The following is an 8,447-nucleotide window of genomic DNA, read 5'->3' on the forward strand; positions in this document are numbered from 1 at the left end:
TCTCATTTTGTACAACGTACATAATTAAAAAACAACCTTTACTTTTTTAACTTACAAAAACTCATTTAACCCTTTTCTTAAAATTACGTCTGTCAGTTTGTTATAAGTAGTGATGACTGGTTTTGTTTAACGTAGGACAGCAAGCTGCACACGTACATAGAAGATGGGGTTTTGGAGATTGTTCCAGGTGGCATCCATGCCCACCGTTCAAGTGATGATTGTCAGCCTTGTGGGTGCACTCATGGCTACTGAGCGCTTCAACCTTCTTTCAACCGTCAGAAGTAGAGGTGCACAAACCGGTTTTTTTAAAAAAACCGGTTCGGTTAGTAACCGGACCGGTTTTTTTTGGCCCGGAAAAAAACCGGTTCGGTTAATAACCGGTTTTTTGCTGTCAAAAACCCTAACCGGTCTAACCGGTTAGGACCGGTTTAGAAACCGGTTAGAACCGGTTAATAAACCGGTTTTTTTTATTAACCGGTTTTTTTTTTTTTTTTTTTTTTTTAAATTTCGCGGTTTCAAATACGAATATTTGTTTTTTATATTTTGTACTTAATGAAGACCATTATTTTTTCACAGTATAAACAAACCGGTAACTACAAGGCAAAACGGTAACTACAAGGCAAAACGGACTGACCGAAGCCATTCTTTGCTTTCGTTGTTAGGGTTCTTTGCTTGGAAGATGAGTATGAGTGTGTGTTGGTGAATGTGTTTTCAACAAACCAAAGATTAAAAACACATAACTTTCATTTATAGTTTTTACATTAAAAATACAAACATTAAATCGTTATCGCATATTCGTAACTCAAAAATACAAACATTAAATCATTAACACTGAAGAAATCTCTGCCAAGAACTGTTGTTCATGATTTAACTCAAAAATACAAACATTAAATCGTGAACTAGCAGATGCTCCTGTTGTTCCCAATCGCAGTTTGTTCATGATTTGCCTCCATGTTTGCTGTTTCTTTAACTAAATTAGAAAAATCCAAATCAACAAGTAAATAAGAGCACATATTAGGAAAAAGAATGCTTAGACACGATTACATGAACAACTTGCTGTTTCTTACTCATGATTTGCCTCCATGTTTGCTGTTTCTTTAACTAATTTTCTTCGCTACCCGATCCCGAGCTATTTCTTAGGTAATCGTCGTACGCGGCTTCTTCATCGGTCTTTGGTTGAGTGTGTCCTTCATTGACCTCGTCTTCATACAAGCCCGCTTCATACTCCATTTCCCCCTCGAGTGAGCGTTGATGTTGTGCCCTATCTAAAGAGTCCAAGTAATCCTTGTAGCAAATCGACATCTCTATAGCTGGTGCAGTGAGTCGAGTCCTCCTAATCGATATAACCCTGCCAGAAACAGAAAAAGCAGACTCTGAAGCTACCGTGGAAGCTTGGACCGTTAGTAAATCTTTGGCCATGGCGGCGAGGATCGGAAACTCATCCTCCTTACCTCTCCACCAAGCCAGCAAATCAAGACTTCTAAATTCATCCGGAGTCATGTGTTTCACAAAGTTGGTACCACCATACCTTCCAAGTTCACTGCTTGGGGTGTTTACCTTTTGACGTTTACCGGCGTCTTCCCAAATCATGTAGTACATCCCCATTTCAAGGTCGGTTTGGGATTGGGATTGGGCAACAGCTCTTAACGAGTCATGAATTTGGGAAGACGACCCGTATTTTGTAAGGTAGACATCATACATGTTTGACAAGGTGGTGTTGAAAGCATTCTTTAAAGTTTGGCTATAATAGGGGTTTTGATCGTCGTTTAACCCTAGCTCATCACAAATTTTTTCTATTAAAGCTTCAACACCACCAACATTGATGCAAGGGTTTAACGCAGCAGCACATGTCAAAACAGCGGGTAGTTATTGAAAATATTTTCTAAATTTTTCTTTCATTTTTACACCCATATCAAAATAAGGTACACCCCTACAATGAAGTTCACTCAACTTTGTGCACATGACAGCAATTTTTGGTAAAGCAATGGGGCTTGTTGGATAGTAAACCCCGGATAAACTAGTTGTGCAAGATTTAAAAATTTGAAGGAGCTCCGTAACGATCTCAATCAATAACCAGTTTCTAGGATCGTACGGTGCACATTTACCCCTACTTGACAAAATTTGATGAAACGCAATTAATGATTCTTTTTGTTGGATGGCTTTCTCAAACATATTACAAGTCGAGTTCCATCTTGTTGGACAATCCCAATTTGGCCCCAACCATTGACAATTAGCTTCTACACAAAATTTTTTGTATCTTGAAAATGTTTTATTGTTGCTAAAAACATCTCGTAACATTCTTTTAAAATTGTTTCTTTGCGTTTCGATCACGTTTAACCCATCTTGCACGGCCAAGTTGATAATATGTGCAATGCATCGGCTATGAAAAAACGCTCCATCACAAATAGGTTTATACTTTAATCTTAAATGGCCAACCGCGGCCGTATTGTTGGACGCGTTATCAAACGAAATTGAAAAGATTTTATGTTCAATCTTGTATTGTCGAATGACTTTATCCAAGATTTGAAAAATATTTCTACCCGTGTGCGGGTAATCAAACAATTGAAACGCAACGGTTCGTTTCATCATTTGCCACGACTCGGGGTCAACCCAATGAGCCGTCACACAAATGTATGAGTCGGGCGAACCATGAGGTACCGACCACACATCCGTTGTTAAGTTTACACCAGTTTGTAAGTTTGAAAAGTATGAAATTAGTTCGGATTTAGCGTTTTTCCATGCTTTAAGACAATCTCTTCTAAGGGTCGAACGACTTACGTGTTGGTAGCGTGGTTGAACATAGTTTCGCATCATCTCCGTGAATTGAGGGTTGTCGAAGTGGTTGAAAGGAAGTGTTTGTTGAATCACAAAGTTTGAAAACTGTTGACGTACCGCTTCAACGTCGTACGTAAACACCGCTCCTTGATTCGTCATCTCCGGCTGCGAACTACTTCCCGATTCGTCCTTCAAGGCCTTGCAAAAGGGCCTTTGTACATGCGCTTTTAAAGTGGAGTTTGCATCTTTGCCATAAAACTTCAAACAATGTTTGCATCGAGCTTTTTGGCTACCGTTAGACATTTCGCATAGGTCGAAATGTTGCCAAACATCATGGTTTCGTTTCGTGGGGATGACCCGAACGACCGTTTCTCCCGTGTTCGAGGCACCCATGTTGACGGATGAAGCAGCACTTTGGGAGGCCATGATAATCGACTACGAAATAAGAGTGGTATACTCGAGTATGAAATAAACGACTACGAAATAAGAGCGTATGGAGTGGTAATGTGGTATAATTGAGCGTGAGATAACAAAATAATCGCGTATGAAATAAACGTTTAGAGCGTTTGGAGTTGTATAATCGAGTGTGATCTAACCAATACCCAACCTAAACTATATATAGATGTTTGTGGGGGTAAAATGGTAAAAAAAAAAAAAAACGGTCCAAAAACAAAAAAAACGGTCATATAGCATTTATAAACCGGTTTTTTTATAAACCGGTTAACCGGTTTTTCCATAACCGGTTAACCGGTTTTTCCATAACCGGTTAATAAAAAAAACCGGTTTTTCCATTAACCGGTTCGTTAACCGGTTTTGGATCTAGAACTTGTAACCGAAAGACGAACCGGCGGTTTCTAAACCGGTCAAACCGGTTTTTAAAAAACCGGTTTTCGTAAAAACCGGTTTCCGGTTTAAACCGGTAAACCGGTTCCCCAACCGGTTTTTTTGGCCATCTCTAGTCAGAGGTATGGCATCGCATGTACGTGTGTATATATATATATATATATATATATATATATACTAGTTTTAATTCCCCGTATTACGAGTTATTTTATATTATTTTTTTCTATTATTTATTTATTTTTTAAATTTTTATTATTTTTATTGTATGAAAGTTAATAATATACTTATTATTTGATAATAAATTGTTTCATAAATAAATAAGATATTATAACCCTGTTTAAAATCTATATGGGTTTGATGAGAGTCAAGACAAGTTTATTTTTTTACTATAAAATTGGGTTTTTAATTATAAATAATATATAACTTTTTTAAATAAATCAGATATTAATTTTGGATATATATCTACTTTATAAATATTTGGTGAAATTAATTTTTAATTTAATGAGATGTTATAACCTGTTTAAGAAATATTTGGATTTGATAAGACCTATACCCGTGAATTTGAGTCAAATGCATGAGAAGCCACCATTTAGAAATCAAGCAAATCTGGTGACTCCAAAAAAATGGGGAGCGACCACAATGCGACACGCAGGATTTTTTGGTAACAGATAAGTTGTTTTAGTCTAACCGCTTCCATAGAGAATTATTTATACCGGTTCATATTTAACCACTATAAATGAGGTTTATTAGTTACACCGGTTAAATCTGATTGGCATGGTTTCCGTACTATGTGAAGGGGTTTCTCGTTGTTTTTGAGTTTTTTTGTCTTACACTGCTTTTACAGTAGTAGTGGCTTTTGTATTCCAAACTACCTATGATGTTTAAAATAGACCTAATGGTTCTGTAACTCGTGCACGCATACAACTTGTTTTATGCTTATATCATTTACGGTGGTTGTTTTATATTGTTTGTTCTAATATATATTTATTTTTTGAATTTATATTTTTTTATTGTATAAAAGTTAATAATATACTTATGGCTCGATGATAAATTGTTTCACAAATAAATGAGATGTTATAACTCGTTAAAAACTATATGGTTTTGATGAGACCCAAAACCCGTTTATTTTTTTTCTATAAAATGGGTTTTTTTTAATTATAAATAATATTTATGAAAGTTAATAATATACTTATGGTTTGATGAGACCCAAGACCCGTTTATTTTTTTTACTATCAAATTGGTTTTTTAATTTAAATAATATATATATATATATCTTTTTTAAAATAAATAAGATATTAATTTTTATTATATCATATTTTATAAGATTTTTAAATCTATAATTTGGTAAGAATAATTTTTTATTTAAAGAGATATTATAACCCGTTTAAGGAATATCTGGGTTTGGAAGACCCATACCCATGAATTCGGGTCAAATGCATGATAAGCCTTCATTTAAAAATCAAGCAAATCTGGTGACTTTAAAAAAAGGAAGAACGACAACATCGTGACATCTAGTATTTTTTGGTTTTCGTTTATATATATTATAGATAGATTATAAGATAAGATGCTTGCTTTTGAATTCAACAACTAATTTACTTTTTATGTATTTATTTATTAATTAATTGTGTAGATTGTCTTTGTGGCGTTTACCCCGTCTCTCGTTTTCGCCTGTCTTGCCGAGACTGTCACCTTTCAAGACATGATCTCATGGTATTTATTATATTTGCTTATCGCTTGATGCTAATTATCACAAAATAATAATAATGATTATTCTTGATCTTTTAGGTGGTTTATGCCGGTAAATATTGCAATAACATTTTTATGTGGTGGAACATTGGGATGGATTGCAGTAAAAGTGGTGAAACCACAGCCACATATTGAGGGCTTGGTTATAGCAATGTGTTCCACAGGTATTGTACAGAACATACTCTTGAAATAGTGTCATATATATATATATATATATATAATCATGCATGTTCTTCTTTTGTTGTTTTTCCAGGGAACTTGGGAAACATTATTCTGTTAATCATCCCTGCAATCTGTACTCAAAAGGGCAGCCCGTTCGGAGAGCATGATACATGTAAACTTAACGGCCTTTCATACTCATCCTTCTCCATGGCGGTAAGCTCATTTCAAACTCTTTTTGTTTGACCTGTTAAAAGTAAACATAAGTATAATGTAATTTGTAAAAGTTTTGCAGTTGGGTTGTTTCTTTATATGGACATATGCATACCAGTTGATAAGAAATTCAGCTGTAAAGTTGAATGCAATGAAGGCAGCTGAGGATTTGTTGAAGAAACCAAACAAAGACTTGGATTCAAACGAAAAAAGTCAACTTTTGAACAGTGAAGGTCAATCATCCTCGATCAAATCCAACCGTAAGACTCCCCTACTAAAGAAAAGATTGAGAAAACTCTGTTGGTTGTCTTTACAGTTACCAGCTTACCATACATAGACAACCAACAGACAAGACCGTTTGCCATATATGCGATTGTTTAAATAGAACCGAAGTTATTGTTCATGTATTTTTTTGCAGCTGGTGTACCAACAATTGGCAAGCAAAGAGGAGAAAAAGCTTTCTAAAAGTAGACTAATTGAAACTCTAAATAAGTTATTGGAGGAGTTGTTAGCACCTCCAACCATTGGTGCTGTAAGTTCTTTTTTTGGTGCTGTAATATTTGTGCTATAGATATACATATATTACTATTTAAAACGTGATATATTATCTTTGACTAAGTAATGTGTACGCAAAACTATAATCACCAGATCGTAGGATTCATTTTCGGCGCGGTTCCATGGTTGAAAAAGCTTCTGATTGGTGATGATGCTCCGTTGCGAGTCATCCAAGACTCTATCACGTTACTCGGGTACAACTTTTCATCTTTGCTTTCATATGTTCTCTTATCGAACATATATCTAATATATCGTTTGGTATACCCGTTTATGATCCTAATTATTAACGTAGATGCTCATTACATGAAATCTGATCTTAAACTCGCCTCAAACACCTACTGGAGTTATGATTTTAATAATTTCAAGTTTCTAACGACTTCAACACTCTTTATCATATCTTTTAATATTATATATATATATATATATATATATATATATTATAAATGTCATTTGCTAACCGTAATGTTTTTCTTAATGATTTAGGGATGGAACCTTACCTTGCATCACCCTTATACTTGGAGGCAACCTCATACAAGGTAAATAAACAATGAAATAAAATAATATGTTTGTAAATCATAAGCAGAACTAATATTATGTTGAGAACTGATATATATTATATTTGCTTGAATTAACAGGTTTAAGAAACGCAAGCATACGAACTCTTACTATTACCGCTATCATCATAGTGCGATACTTATTTCTTCCCGCGATTGGAGTCGGTGTTATCAAAGCAGCAGGGGCTCTCGGATTACTTCCACCTGATCCGCTCTTTAGGTTTGTGCTGCTGCTCCAGTTCACTGTACCCCCTGCCATGAATATTAGTAAGCAAAAGCTTTGTTTAGTGTTTAAAATTTGTTTATATGATTACTGTAATAATAAAGTTAAAGAGACTTGTGATTAAAATTTGTAGGTTTTTCTAACGGCTAAATGTTACACTCTGTAGGTACAATGACACAATTGTTCGATGTGGGACAAGAGGAGTGTTCGGTGCTTACAATGTGGACGTACGTAATTGGAGCATTTGCACTTACTGGATGGTCAACGGTCTTCATGGCGATTTTGACTTGAAAGTTCACTTTCGGGGTATGACCAGTCATATGATATACTGGGTTTATTTATTTATTTTTTCTTTTTGTTGTTTTTGTGGTATATATTTTTCACATATTTCTATTGTATAAAAGTTGATTTGCTTATATGTTGGTGTTTCTTTTTCCTTCATGTGTCAGAAATTGATGCTGTGTAATTCTGACATTTGTGCATAAATTTTGCTTTATTTATTTTTGTTTAATTATATATAAGAAACCTTTTTGTCAAACATTATTTATGAAAAAAAATCTAATAATAATTAGCAAGACATGGAGACCTTTTGGTAGGACTGCAATGTGATATAAAAGGGCAATGGAGATGAAAGCTCATGAAGGGTAATCTTTTAGTGGGTGGGGTTAAAATAAGAAGTGGATTGTATCTAAAAAGTGTAATAAGTAATCTGGTGCGTTAGATATGTTGATTTGATGGTGGATATGAAAAGTGTGTTTATTGTGCGGTGTGTTTTATTAGATATAATAGTGAAAACACACTTTTCTACATTTTTTAGAAAAAATCAACTTCTTATTATAACTTTGCTCTCCTTTAGTAAGGTCACACGGATTGGATGTGAGAGGCAGGATGGGGATGCAATATTGGCGGAAAACCGGTCTGTCACTCTCGGTATCACTCAAACTTCTCTCGTTTAGGATTTAATCAACTATTATTTTTTAATATTTTTTAAAGTGGTTGTGAGTGAAAAAGAAAGAAAATATAATAATAAATATATCAAAAATACTATTTAATTGAAATTGTGAGAAAACATGATTTTCAAGGGTTTTGATAATTTGTCTCCTTGCTACAAATTTGTCTCAAATGCGTCTGTCAAGAATCAATTTAAAAGGAACAATTTTAAATGTTTTTGATAATTTGTACGGATCAGTTAGGAAATACTAATAAATTGCCTGGGAAGATTGTTTTTGAGAAGAATAGTGGACGACTCCCACAATATTTTCAAAATTTGGCCGGCTTGTCAGGATTTTTTACACGTGTTGCATTATAATTGGTCTAGAATTCTTGCCGGATCTTATCCTAATGTGTCGATCCAATCCATATTTTTTGGTCCATTTTGG

At 34.5% G+C, this 8,447-nt stretch overlaps 1 pseudogene across 1 annotated transcript; it reads left to right on the forward strand.

Annotated features, from left to right (window-relative positions):
* Window positions 1-152: 152 nt before the first annotated feature.
* On the forward strand, window positions 153-7,486 carry LOC143623130 (protein PIN-LIKES 7-like; annotated as a pseudogene). Its single transcript, XR_013151844.1, has 11 exons — window positions 153-274; window positions 2,047-2,076; window positions 5,249-5,328; window positions 5,404-5,528; window positions 5,618-5,739; window positions 5,819-6,006; window positions 6,151-6,268; window positions 6,385-6,485; window positions 6,775-6,827; window positions 6,927-7,112; window positions 7,235-7,486. The product of XR_013151844.1 is annotated as a protein PIN-LIKES 7-like (transcript).
* Window positions 7,487-8,447: the final 961 nt, after the last annotated feature.

The sequence above is a fragment of the Bidens hawaiensis genome, unplaced genomic scaffold (genome assembly GCF_021521415.1).
Source record: "Bidens hawaiensis isolate Kalapana, Puna unplaced genomic scaffold, B.hawaiensis_p1.1 tig00003307_1, whole genome shotgun sequence".
Lineage (NCBI taxonomy): Eukaryota > Viridiplantae > Streptophyta > Magnoliopsida > Asterales > Asteraceae > Bidens > Bidens hawaiensis.